The 14,879-nt window shown below is 41.3% G+C and overlaps 1 long non-coding RNA gene across 1 annotated transcript in view; it reads right to left on the bottom strand.

Moving 5' to 3' along the window:
- The window catches only part of LOC132211217 (uncharacterized), a 1,824,365-nt gene that overhangs the window by 757,736 nt on the left and 1,051,750 nt on the right, over positions 1 to 14,879 (bottom strand). The gene's annotated exons all lie outside the window — the stretch shown is intronic.

The following is a 14,879-nucleotide window of genomic DNA, read 5'->3' as shown; positions in this document are numbered from 1 at the left end:
TGTGTGTGTGTGTGTGTGTGTGATGAAAATACTTAAGGTCTATGCTCTTAGCTACTTTCAAATACACAGCACAGTATTAACTATAGTCATCATGCTGTATATTAGATTCTCAGAGATTGTTCATTCTATAACTGAAGACCGGTACCCTTTGACCACACCATTTTCATACCACCAGCACCCGGTAAGGTAACCACCATTTCACTCTGTTTCTTTGAGTTTTGCTTTTTAAAAAAATTAGATTTCATATATAAGTAAAATCATTTAGCATTTGCCTTTCTCTGTCTGCCTAATTTCACTTAGCATATGTCATCTAGGTTCATTATGTTGTTGCATATGGTAGAACTTCTTTCTAATTCTGAATAATATTCATATATATAATCATATCTTTATTAATTCATCTGTTGAAAAACAGGTTGTTTTCATATCTTGGCTATTGTGACTAATGTTACAATGAAGGTGGGAATGCTGATATATTTTGAGATACTGATTTTGCTTTCTTTGGATATATACTAATCAGAAGTAGAATTGTAAGATTGATGGTAATAATATTTTAAATTTCTTGTGGGATTTCCATAGTGTTTTCTACTTTCTCCACATCCTCACCAACACTTATCTCTTTTCTTTTTGATAAATCCATCCTAACAGGTATGAAATGATATCTCATTACGGTTTTGATTTGCATTTTCTTGATGACTAATAAGGTTATTTACTTTTTTATGTACCTATTGGCCATTTGTGTATCTTCTTTGAAAAACTGTCTATTCAGTTTTTCACATTTTAAAATTGTCTTGTTTATTTCTTGATATTGAGTTTTATACATTTCTAATTTGTTTTGGATATAACCCCTTGTAAGTTAAATGGTTTGCAAATATTTTCTCCTATTTTGTAGGTTGTCTTTTCATTTTGTTAATTGTTTCCTCTGCTGATGAGGAGATTTTTTGTTTGATGTAGTTCCACTATTTTATTTTTGCTTTTGCTCTATATGCTTTTGATGTCTAAAAAAATCATTATCACGACCAATGTCAAGAAAACTTTTCTTCTAGGAGTTTTATGGTTTCAGGTCTTACATTTAAGTCTTTAATCCATTTCAAGTTAATTTTGGTCAGCAGTGTTAAGTTAGGAGTCCAGTTTCATATTTTTGCATGTGGTTATCCAGTTTTCCCAGCATTTTTTTTTTAATTGAAGAGACTATTTTTTCCCCACTTTGTGTTCTTGCCACTTTTGTCAAAGATCATTTGACTTTATAAGTGTGGGTTTATATCTGGGCTCTCTATTCTGGTCCATTGGCTTATGTGTTCTTAAGCCAGTACCATACTGTTTCAATTACTACAGCTTTGTAATATAGTTTAAAATCAGAAAGTATGATACTGCTGCTTTGTTCTCATTTTCAATATTGCTTTGCCTACTCAGGATTTTTCATGGTTCCACACAAAATTTAAAATTGTTTTTTCTTCTATTTTTGTGAAAAATGCTAATGGAGTTTTGATACAGATTGCATTTAATGTGCAGATGATTTTGGGTAATATAAACATTTTAACATAATTATTTCTATCCATAAACATTTATATCTTTCCATTTATTTTTGTCTTCCTTAGGGCTTTCATTTGTGTTTTATAGTTTTTAGTGTACAGATTTTTCACCTCCTTGGTTATATTTATTCCTAAATATTTTATTGTTTTGGATGCTATTTTAAATGGAACTTTTAAAAATTGATTTTTCTGATAGAGTGAATAGAAATACAACTGATTTATAACCTGCAACTTTATAGTTCATCTATTAGTTTTAGCACTTTGGATGTGTTGTCTTTATGGTTTTCTTTATATAAGATTAAGTCATTTGCAAACAGGGACAATTTTACTTATTTCTTTCTGATTTGGATACTTTTTATTTCTTTTTCTTGATTAATTGTTCTGGCTGGGACTTTTGTTACTTTGGTGAATAGAAGTGGTAAGAGTAGGAACCCTTCTCTTATTCCTGATCTTGGAGGGAAAACATTCAGCTTTTCACCATTGAGTACTATGTTAGCTGTGTGTTTATCATATACAGCCTGTATTTTGTTGTGGTACATTTTTTCTATACTTCATTTGTTGAGAGTTTTTATCATAAAACAATGTTGATTCTATAAAAGGCTTTTTCTGCATCGATTTTGATAATCATGTGATTTTAATTCTTTATTTTGTAAATGATTTTTATCACATTTATTGATTTGCATATGTGGAACCATCCTTGCATCATAGAGATAATTCCAACTTGATCATGGTATATGATACTTTTGGAAAGAGTTTTTTAAATAAATGCTGCTGCTATGTGTGGATAAACACGTTAAAATATAAAAATATGTATCTCAATTCTTTCTCCAAAATTAAATGGAAGTGGGCCATAGACCTAAATGTAAAGGTTAAATCTATAAAGCTTCTAAACCAATGGTTGGCACATTGTAGTCCACTAGCCAAATCTGGCCATGTCCAATTACTTATGAATTGTCAGTGGATGCTTTTGTGCTACAATAGCAAAATGAGTAGTGGCCAGGCCTTTAAAGCCAAAAATATAGATTATCTTGTCTTTTACAGAAAAAGTTTGCAGATCACTGCTAAAAGAACACGTAAGTTCCCTAACTGGTTTGATTCAGTGGTTAGAGTGCTGGCTATCAGACTGAAGGGCCTTGGGTTTGATTCCAGTCAAGGTCACATACCGCATTAGCAGTCTCAGTGCCCGACCCTAGTCAGGGTGCATGTGGGAGGCAACCAATTGATGTTTCTCTCTCTCTCTGTCTCTCCCCTGCCCTTCCACTCTCTCTAAAATCAATGAAAAGATATCCTCAAGTGAGGATTAACAAAAATAAAATAACACATAAATGAATATCTTAATGACTTTGGAAAAAGGAACGGTTTATTAGAATACAAAAAGCATTAATAATAAAATAAAAAATAAATAATTAGATTTTATTAAAATAGTTATTCTTCCAAAGGCACCATAATGAAAAAGAGAGAGAGAGAGAGAGAGAGAGAGAGAGAGAGAGAGAGAGAGAGAGAGAGACTGGGGGAACTAGTATCTGCATTACCTATCTCTGATGAAAAACTTTCATTCAGATTATGAAATACTTGCAGAAGGCAATAATAAATAAAGTGATCAAACAACAATGGGCAAACACAATTAAGACAACTGACAATACCAAATGTGGGCAAAGATGTGGAGCAAATGAAATGCTTATCTATAATAATAAAAGCGTAATATGCTAATTAGACCAGACAGCTGAACAACCTCCCTGACTTCATTCTGGACATCCCTCCGGACAAAGCCATGGAGGCGGGGGCCAAGGCAGAGGCGGTTAGGGGTGATCAGGCAGGCAGGTGAGTGGTTAGGGGTGATCAGGCAGGCAGGCAGAGGTAGTTAGGGGCAATCAGGCAGGCAGGCAAAGTAGTTAGGGGCAATCAGGCAGGCAGGTGAGTGGTTAGGGGTGATGAAGCAAGCAGGCAGGCCAGCCGTTAAGAGTCAGTGGTCCTGGATTGCCAGAGGGATGTCCAACTGCCGGTTTAGGCTCAATCCTTGTGGGCCTAAACCGGCAGTCAGACATCCCCTGAGGGGGTCCCAGATTGCGAGAGGGTGCAGACCGGGGGACCTGCGGCCACACCTGCCACCCTGGTGCTGGGGCCGGGGGACCTGAGGCCAGGCTGGGGGACCTGAGGCCAAGCCTTCCTCAGCATTGTTTGATGGGGGACCTCAGGCCGCATTGCCTGCACCAGGGCAGGGGCCGGGGGACCTGAGGCTGTGCTCCCAATGCAGCAGGGCTTACCTGGGGACCTAAGGCTACACTCCCCACCTGGCATGGCTTGACCAGGGTGGAGCCAGCCTGGTTGGGTCTTGCTAGATTTTAAGGCACATGCAGGTGGGTGAGGACTGGACTCTGGGTCCCATGGCACACCCCAGACTCTGACAGGAGGGAGATTTTATTATACATTTCACTATTTTTTTTCATCTCTGACACTTCTATTATAGAGAAAGGGCAAGTAGCAATATTAAAATATTTCCTCTAATTAATTCCCTTTTAATGTGCACAAATTTTGTGCACCAGACCACTAGTTTTATTATATCCATTTTATTGTAAAGCAATCTCAGGGAGCAGCCTACCATCTATCTGAAAAACTGAGTTAATACCCACCAGTGACTGGCACCCTGGGAAGGAAGGAGGCCTGCTTGCCCCATCCACAGCTCAGAAGTCTCTTGCATAGATTCTGAAGCTGACTGAAGGAATCTCTCCTGTTTGAATTTATGCCAAACTTCTTTTGTTTAGTCCTTTGTGGACATTAAAAGTGGCTATGTTTTCTTGAAATAAAAGTTTGCTGGCTTGAGGACAATAATTAAATCATTTATCTGAGGTCAAGCCAAACAGTATTTACTAAGTTCTGTATCCGGTGTTCTGGGCACTCTGCAGCCATTGTCTCCGAGCATGTGAAGATGATCCTCTGCTGGAGAGACAAAATCTTCAACCAACAGCAATCAGATATTGGTAGTTAAGAACAGAAACTGAAAATCAGAATATGTAATATATTCTAAGGGTTTTAAGAATTCAGAAAACTGGAAAATCATCCTCCATTGGATAGTCAGATAAATTTTTATGAAGGTGAAATTTAAGTAAGGTTAGAGCAACCTAAATATGCCTTTAAATGTTCTTCCTGGGAACGTTAGTCTATCCCTTGAGTGATTTCAAATTATCTTCTCTGGAACCCACAGTAAAATTTGGGTACAAAGCTGGTGCTAGGGTATACCTGAGAGAGTTTACTGAAGAAATGTGCAAAATGGGCTTCTCTCTGGATCACAGCTGGGAGATTTTTGTGGGGATCCAGAGAATAGTTTCCTACTTTGGAGTTTGTTTTTATCTCTTTATTTCCATTTTCTTGCTCTGCAGTTCAGTATGCCATGGGAATATCAAAATTCTGGGAGCTACAAAAGAAAGCTCTTCCTACCATATACGTTCTTGCTGTATCTGGTAGGAAGAAAATGTCATCTGTACTAGGAAAAAATGGCAAGATTTATAAGTAGGTAATATTAGTAGAGAATATGCCAGGAACATAGAATTTTATGTCAGTCTTCTACCCCTCAGCTTCATTAGGCTTTTGTTTATAACCAGAGGCCTAGTGCACTAAATTCATGCATGGGGAGTGTGTCCCTCAGCCCAGCCTGCACCCTCTCCAATCTGGGTTCCCTCTCACAATCCAGGACTGCTGGCTCCAAACTGATCACCTGCCTGACTGTCTGATTGCCCCTAACCGCTTTTACCTGCCAGCCTGATCACCCCCTAACCACTACCTTGTCAGCCTGGTTGACACCTAACTGCTCCCCTGCCAGCCCTATTGCCCTTAACTGCCCTCCCTGCCAGCCTAGCTGCCCCTAACTGCCTTCCCCTGCCATCCTGGTCACCCCTAACTGCCCTCCCCTGCTGGCCTGGTCCCCCCAACTGCCCTCCCCTGTTTGCCTTGTCCCTCCCAAATGCCCTCCCCTGCAGGCCTGGTCCCCCCAACTACCCTCCCCTGCTGGCCATCTTTGACCACATGGGGAGGCCATCTTGTGTGTTGGAGTGATGGTCAATTTGCATATTACCTCTTTATTATATAGGATAATTAAGATGAAGCTACTCCAAAAGTGAAACTGGGAAAAGTACTCTGCCTACCAATGTTTACTTCATAGTAGTATCAAAGCTACTGAAGGGCTAATATTTCTCTTCCCACTGATCATTGTTACATCTGACATTGGTTGGTCTACACTGAGTGGCCAAATTATTATAACCATCCCATCAGTACTTTGTTGGGCCACCTTTTGCCTTCAACAAAAGGCAAATTCTTTTGCTTTGCGGTGATTCTTCTTGGCATTGACTCCATGAGCTGCTGAAAGGTGATGTGAGGAATCTGACACCATGCCTGATGAATAGTACTGTCCAGTTCTGTGAGATTTGATGGTTGTGGAACCGGCTGCCTGATGGCTCTTTTAACTTTGTCCCACAAATGCTCAATTGGATTGAGATCTGGTGATTGTGGGAGCCACCTAAGCAAGGTAAAGTCCCCCTCATGTTCTTGAAACCACTCCTGCACAATACGAGCACCGTGGTATGGCACATTGTCTTGTTGGAAGAAGCCATCTCCATTGGGATATGCCATCAACATGATAGGATAAACTAGATCAGCAATGATACTTAGGTATGTTGTGTTATTTAGACGTTGTTCCACATGAATTAAAGGGCCCAAATCATGCCAGGAAAACATGCCCCAAACCATAACACTGCCCCCACCAGCTTGAAGGGTTGTACTCATGCATGTGGGGTGCATGCTTTCATGCTGTTTCTGCCAAATTCTCACTCTGCCATCTTCATGATGCAACTGGAAATGTGATTCATCGGACCACATGACTTTTTTCCAATGCTCGACTGTCCAATACTTGTGTTCCTCTGAGAATTGCAGACCTTTTATCTTGGTAACTGCAGAAAGCAAAGGTGTTCGAATAGGCCTTTGGCTTCCATATCCCATACGATGCAGTGTATGACTAATTCGCCTACAAGCGTCAGGTGGTCATAGTAATCTGGCCACTCAGTGTATGTTAAAACAGGTATTTATAGCCAAGTGACTGTATGTTTTATTAACTTATAGGCATAAACACACCTCATCTTCACTTAGTTGTGCTGGGCCTAGAATAGTTGAAAATAATTACTGTTGCTCTTGGCAAGGTTCATCATGGGCTATATGATAATTTTAAGTTTCTAAAAAATATAGGCTGTTATAGATGCTATCACAATGTCCTAATGAGCTACTCTATCATTCTTATAAAGCCCCACAAATTTCATTTGTCAATTAAAGAGGTACTTATAGAAACCTAAAATTAGCTTTAAATGTACTGTCTAGAAGAGATTAACATAGTAATTCTCTTTTGAATTCATTAGAATAGCTAATTTTGTCTGATGGAGAGACATGGCCTGAAAGAAAAGGTCCTTACCCTGCCTTTTATACCAACACTAGAGGCCCAGTGCACAAAAATTTGTGCACTTGGGGGTGTCCCTTAGCCCAGCCTGTGCCCTCTCACAGTCTGGGACCCCTCGGGGGATGACCACCTGCTGGCTTAGGCCCGCTCCCTGGGGGATTGGGCCTAAGCTGGCAATCAGAGATCCACCTGGCAGCCCGGGAGCCCTCAGGAGATGTCCACTTGCCAGCGGGGAGCAGACCTAAGCTGCAGTCGGACATCCTTAGTGCTGCTGAGGAGGCGGGAGAGGCTCCCACCACCACCGCTGTACTGGCAGCTGTCAGCCTGGCTTGTGGATGAGCAGAGCTCCCCCATGTGGGAGCGCACTGACCACCAGGGGGAAGCTCCTGCATTGAGCATCTGGCCCCTGGTGGTCAGTGAGTGTTATAGTGACCAGTCATTCCCAGTCGTTCTGCTGTTAGGGTCAATTTTCATATTACCATTTTATTATATAGGATGGAGGCCTGGTGCACGGGTGGGGGCCAGCTGGTTTGCCCTGAAGGGTGTCCCGGATCAGGGTGGGGGTCCCGCTGGGTTGCCTGGCCAGCCTGGGTGAGGGGCTGATGGCTGTTTTCAGGCTGGTCAAGCCCACCCAAGTGGGACCCTCACCCCATGGAGGTTTGGCCAGCCTGGGTGAGGGACTGAGGCCCGTTTTCAGGCTGGCCAAGCTCCCCTGGAGACAGAAGCTCTCAGCCTTTCATTTTTAAAAAAATTTTTTTTATTCTGGGATTTACTTACCTTCTATAATTGAAACTTTGTAGCCTTGAGAAGAGCTCTGAGCTGGCCAGGGCAGGTGGGAGGGAAGCTTGGCTTCCTTCATCACCAGGGGCAACCCATGCCTCCTGCTGGCCCCAGCTCAGTGGCCATGGCCGGCTGAAAGCAGGTATCTGGGGTTTGTTTATCTTCTATAATTGCAACTTTGTTGCTTGGAGTGGAGCTCAGAACCGGGCCATGGCTGGAGGGAAGCTTGGCTTCCTCCATCATTGGGGCAACCAAACCTCGTGCTTGCTCCCGCTCCATGGCTGCCGGCTGCCATCTTGGTTGGGTTAATTTGCATATATTCACTCTGATTGGCTGGTGGGCATGGCTTAAGGCATAGTGAAGGTACAGTCAATTTGCATGTTTGTCTCTTATTAGTGTAGATTACTCATCTATGGACCAGATTATGAAGGGTCAGAACATTTGAGCCTCATGTGCTTTAATCCAATTAGAAAAAATTATTTAGGTCCTTATTTGGTGAGGGTGATGATGTTGTTCTCCTTCTCCTCCTGTTTCTTCTTCCTCCTCTCTCTTCCTCCTTCTCCTGCTCCTTTTTCATCACCTTTTTATTGCTCTTTGTTAATTCCTGTTCTGCTAGCTTTTTACTCTTTGGCTCTGATTCTAATTCTCCTACACCATTTTCATCCCTTGGAATTTTATTCCTGTGTGATTTCCCTGGATTTCTTTCTAAAGGGAAGTTCAGATTCATGTCTGACTCCCTATCTTGACTTTTTGAGACCTTAATTTTATCCTATTGTAGCTCTGGTTCAAAGACTACTTACCTTTCTGGCCTCTTTCTAGGTTGAAGAGTGAGGGACTGAAAACACAGGAAAGATAAGGTTAGAAATTTAGAGGGCACTGGAGAGATCAAGGCAGAAATAGCCCTGTGGAAGCAAGAGCACCAGGCCCCAGAGAGGGATGTGAGGCTGACTTGATCTGGTATAGGGGACTGATTAGGCACCCAGGCTTTATCACTAGAAAATGAAAGAATAGATCTCTTGCCTTTCAAGTTTACCCAATGGGGCAACAGTAGACTTCAGGAGTAAAAATGTAATCAAAACAACATATAGCAAGTGAAATTATAAAAACAAAATTGCTTTGCAAACAGAAAAGTATTTCTTAGATATAGGGGATTATCATGATAAACCATACTCTTAGTTTCCTCATCTGTGAATTGGGCCTCACAACTTACTTTATAGGATAATAGATAATCTCATGAAAGAATAGATATAAATGTGCTTCATAATATACCTGAAAAATAAGTTGTTGGGAAAAAGCATAAATTGTAGACTCCCTCTTCTCACATCAAATCAAAGAAAACAAATTTATGTATATGCATTATCTTACCTGAAAAGAAGATTAATAAAAACAATAAAGGAACCAGAAACTATGAGAAATTCTAAAATAATACAAATAGAAAACTTCAGAGGGAACATCAGCCAGGGAGAGAGGATGGAAGGCAGAACAAGCATTGGAGAAAGCTGTAACATACAGGTAGGACAAGCACTGAGCAAGCTGCCTGTCTGGAAGTGATAGAAGCTGGGAGTATACTGTGACAAAAAAACCACAGTGAAGAGTGATGAGTTGTACTACCTCAGGAGTAAGGGTGGGAGTGGGCTTTCCCTGCACATGGCTTTCCGTACCCCAGCAATAGTAACAGATGTATCTGACTCATAAAAGAGAAGTGACTGTGAGATCTTAGGAAAGAGAATTGTAGAGCCTTGGCTGGCTTACAGCTCCCAGAAAGTATAGGGTGGCACCATATCGCAGGTGAAATGCTGAGGTGCCCTGTGCTACAGCATAACCAACTGTTCCCCAAAGTACCCTGGAAGCTCAAGTCCAGCAGCAACACAACAGAGGCAACCAACAGACTTACCAGGAATTTCAACTACAGAAATAGATACTCAAGTGCAAACCCCCAATATATAACATCATGAAAGAGAAGCAATAAATGTCAACAAAGTGGAAGAATTTGCACAAAGACTACAGAATCAATAGAACAAGGAGAAGAGGACTAACAGAAAAAGACCAACGTAAGATTTTCAAATACTAAATAAATAAAACATATGGGGCAATTTCTTGTATTGAAAAGAAATAATTGTGGATCTGCATGGCAAACAGAAAGCTATTTGGGTGGTGGTCCCTAGAAATCTATTGTTTTCCTAATAAAAATGGACATGTTGTCCTTCTCCTTATCCTATACCAGCCGTGGGCAAACCACGGCCCGCGAGCCGGATCCGGCCCATTTGAAATGAATAAAACTAAAAAAAAAAAAAAAAAGACCATACCCTTTTATTTAATGATGTTTACTTTGAATTTATATTAGTTCATACAAACACTCCATCCATGCTTTTGTTCCGGCCCTCCGGTCCAGTTTAAGAACCCATTGTGGCCGAAACCGGTTTGGCTCAGTGGATAGAGCGTTGGCCTGTGGACTGAAAGGTCCCTGGTTCAATTCCGGTCAAGGGCATGTACCTGGGTTGCGGGCACATCCCCAGTAGGGGGTGTGCAGGAGGCAGCTGATGGATGTTTCTCTCTCATCGATGTTTCTAACTCTCTATCTCTCTCCCTTCCTCTCTGTAAAAAATCAATAAAATATATTAAAAAAAAAACACCATTGTGGCCCTCAAGTCAAAAAGTTTGCCCACCCCTGTCCTATACCCTTCTTCCTTAATATATGTGGAACATATACTTAATGAATACATATATGTAAACCATTTGCAACAATTAAAACTAATACCACATGATAAGGGTTCCAGACTAGTAAAGTCGAAGGAATTTTTAATCACTTCTTTGAGCAACTGTCCCAGCCTAAGACCTCTAATCTCCAGCTTCATACTACAATAATAAAAAAGAAAATCTCTCTTTTGTCAGACCTCACATACTAGGCTCATTAGTCAATTGTTACTCAGGATGTCAAGTACAAGTCCTAACTTATAAAAGCTAGAATTCTATACTTAGCCAAACTATTATTCAAGAGGTAGAATTAAATAAACATATTTTCAAGAAAAATGCAGGAAGGTCAAACATTCATGGACCTCTGAAAAAATTACAAGGAGATATACTCCACAAGAGAGAAAGGAAATGCAAAAAGCAATAGAGAATAAATAAAGTTGTGTATTATTACAAAAGTTAAAAATGTTATAACAAAATAAAAATATACTAAATGTAAGGGAATTCATACTTTAATTTGTCCATATTGGTCACTAAAAGGATCCATGATTTTTCAATTATATATAAGCTGAGAGTCAACATTTATCACTTAAAAATATGATTTCACATAATCGTATATTGGTTCAAAATATTCAGTATACTTTACCATCCCAGAAAAAATGATCTAAATTAGAGAGATAGAGATAAAGATGTGTGTGTGTGTGTGTGTGTGTGTGTGTGTGAGAGAGAGAGAGAGAGAGAGAGAGAGAGAGAGAGAGAGAGAGAAGAGAGGGAACACTGACACTCTGGATATAAAAAATTTGAGCTATTCCCCAAACTTGTTCTATATACTCATCAAAGTAGGGACATTTTAAAGACTGCAATAGGATTTAACATTCATTTATTCATTTATTCTTGAAAACAATATTGGAATTTAAATGTGACTCAGCACCCAGATAACTAGTTGGAGACAATGAGGGCAAGAGGAAGAGGAGGAAGAGGACATAGCAGTGAACATTTACTGTGTGCTTAGTTCATGCCAGCCCTGTGCTCAGTACTTTGCATGCATTATTTTCTTTTTCTGTATGGAGCTTCTGTCTGTGCTCTGCAGTTGAGGATTTGGGTGGTTCATAGGTCAACGGGGTGGCAGGTGAATTCAGCAGCTCAGCAACAGGGTCAAAAAGGAGCAAGGACCTCTTCAACTATTCTCTTATTGGGGAAAGCTGCAGGACACGAAGACCCACAGCTGCTGAGGTCATGCATTTGAGCCCTTTCCTCCTCCACTTCCCGTTTGCTTTTATGGAGCATGATAAATGGGCCTCTTTAAAACCCTGCCTCACATAGATCTTTAACAGATTTTGTTTACTTTGGCTGGCTAAGGAAAATCAAGAGGGAAGATGTACAATAGAAGAAAAGTGAGTAAAATTGACTTCCAACATCTGGTTAAAGGAATACTTCTCTCTGGTTTTATCCTCAAAAAAGGTACCTACTACATTAACTTGCTATATATTCCATTCTTGTATAGAACCCAAATGAAGAAAGGCATGAGGATACGAGAGAGAGAGAGAGAGAAGAGTATGGGAGGCGAGAAAACATTTGCTTACTCTTTTTTGCTGTTTCTATAGTATGATGCTGATTTGCCCTTCCTCATGGAAGATTATTTATAACTTTATAACTTTATCAGAGTTTTTCTCCCCTTCATTCACCTATATTGTCATCACCTATTTTGGGGGCAGATTTGGGGACTTCTCTGTGCCATTTTCTCTCATTTTACTTCTATGTCACTAGTCATCAGAAAGATGTACATTTCATGTCTGAAGGATAAGAACTCCTTGCCCTGCTGGTGTTGCTCAGTGGTTGAGCATTGACCTATGAACCAGGAGGTCATGGTTTGATTCCAGATTGGGTCACATGCCCAGTTAGTGGGCTCTATCCCCAGTGTGGGGGATGCAGGAGGCAACTGGTAAATGATTATCTCTCATCATTGATGTTTCTATCTCTCTCTCCCTTTCTCTTCCTCTCTGAAATCAATAAAAATATATTTAAGAGAAACCAAGATGGCGGCCTAGGTAAACACCTGAAATTGCTGCCTTGCACAACCACTTCAAAAATACACCTAAAAGAAAAAACGGACATTGTCCAGAACCACAGAAGTCTGGCTGAGTGGAAATTCTACAACTAGAAGGAAAGAGAAAAGCACACTGAGACTCAGAGGAGGTGCGGAAGTAAAGTGCAGAGGTACGGAGGTGCACGTGGAAAAGGCTGGCAACTGAGGACGTGGTTGTTTTTTTCAACTGGGAGGGAGACACAAGCTCCAGACTGCTCTGAACTCCAGTTCTGGGTGAGTATCTGGTGACCCAGACTCATATGGGGAGAAACTGGACTGTCTGGCATCAGTCAGAACTCGAGGGTGGCTTTCTCTCAGAGGTGCTTGCAGCGATTACCGCAGGACACTGAAACCCGGGGCCTCTTACGGCAGGGCTGAGAATCAGCCATAGCTGTTTGCTCCACTCTGTTGATTCCCTGAGACCCTGCCCGACCCAAGCTGTGAGCAGAGGCTTTTGCATATGAATGGTCTGGCCCTTTGCAATCTGAAATTACCTAACAAACTGCAGCTTGGTCAGAGAGACCCAGAACAACCAAAAGAAGGCCCAAGGCACCACAGAAGCTAGCATTGCTTCACAGCTGGGCCTCATCTAAGCACCTCCAAACCCCAAACAAAGAAGAGGAACCTGCAGATCTCTCCGTAGCTCCTGCTGAGTAGCCTCAGCCACAGGCTAAATTAGCACCTCCTTAGTGGTCAGAGTGGGACCATCCAGATTACAACTCCTCAGATCCATAAGGGACACACTCAGGGGGCAGACTCAGTGAGCACCAAAGCCCCACTGAAGCAAGTCTTGCCCCATAAGGGTGTCTCCAGCACAAAAGTTCTCCCACTGTAGACACAGCTGATTCTCACAGCCAATTGGCCTGAGGCCAATTCCTCCCAGTGATACCTACAACAATCAAGGCTTAACTACAACAAGACTGTGCACAAAGCCCACAAAGGGGTGCACCAAGAGTGTCCACCTCAGGTAATTGGAATTAGAGATTTCATAGTCTGAATAATTTTTTCTAAGGTTTTCAAGTCCCACTCCATATTAGCCTCTTCAATTCTTTATGTTGGTCTTATCTCCTGGTTGCCTCCATTTTTACCTCTCTCTCCAGCAAAGCCCCTTTTTCTCTGTCCTCCTGGAATTAAGCCTGGCTTTTTAGCTGCCTGTCCAGACCAGATGACATGACTTTTTGAGCACTGATTGAGGATTTGAACCTGAGATACTCCTCCCTGTCCACAGAAAGCTCCCCCTGGACTTTTATTCCTTCGTTTTTTATACAATTAATGTGGTAGAAGTAGGAAAAACTGGGTTTTGAGGGCACCAAGTTGAAAACATGCACTAGCTGTATGAGTTTTAAAAAGTCACTTCACCAATCTTTGCAAATCACTTCTCTAATAAATGATGGAGTTGGCCTGGATGCAGATGTAGCATCTGAGGATAAATGTGACTAACCTTTAACTTGTATTATTTAAGTAGCTTCCACATAAAGGTTATACATTTTGAGAAATGATGCATCTTAAAATCTATTTTGGCTTGAGCAGGGCATATATAAATAAATATATGAACATAAGACATCTGAATATATGATAATTCAGATGTCTTTCTTGAAAAAACAGTACACTTTCTTTATAATTTGTACTGTTTTTTTTGTACATGTTGTTAAAGGTATGGAAAAATAAGGAGAAATTATGCCTCTCTCCTCCACATTGCACAACTCAGCCTAGAAGAGACATTGTATAATCTGGTCTATGACATGGGCATTATTTCTGCCCCAACACCTCTGCACCTTGGATTCTGTTCCATTCTTTGTCCTCTGGTCTGCCACAACATGTATTTTCTTGGTGCTTGTATGTTGAAAGCAGAAAGAATGGGACCTTTGTAAGGCCCGATAGTGACAACAGTGTTGGCCAATTGATGGTCTGCCTGAGAGTCCCAGGGTAACCATCTAATGGATGGACTCACTGTGTGAGCTATGCACCCCACAGCTGATGCTTGGACACAGGTCCTTCTGGGGTCACAGGCAGTCATTCCGCTTGAGAGAACTTTGCCCTGGCTAAGGGATCACTGCTGAGCCTGTCTCCACTAGAAGTTTTGCTATCATGATTTTTATTGGTCTGGTAACTAGTGTTGACACTGTTATTTTTCAGGAGGTGGTATTTTTTTTCTGGACAGCATCTTTGTGACAGTGGGCATTGCAGTTGTGGCAGTAACACACATGTAATTAAAGTAACAGCAGGCACTTCAAGCCTAATGACGGTAGATATTGTTGTGGTCACAAGATCTGGAGGAGTGGGCCAGACAACTTGTCAGTGGTCGTTAACTCCCCCCCACAACCCCCCCTGCATTTCCCTTTCCATTCTGTCTTAG

The sequence above is a fragment of the Myotis daubentonii genome, chromosome 1 (genome assembly GCF_963259705.1).
Source record: "Myotis daubentonii chromosome 1, mMyoDau2.1, whole genome shotgun sequence".
In the NCBI taxonomy this organism is placed as follows: Eukaryota; Metazoa; Chordata; class Mammalia; order Chiroptera; family Vespertilionidae; genus Myotis; species Myotis daubentonii.
The sequence above is the reverse complement of the archived record's forward strand: the minus strand, read 5'-3'. Positions and strand labels throughout refer to the sequence as shown.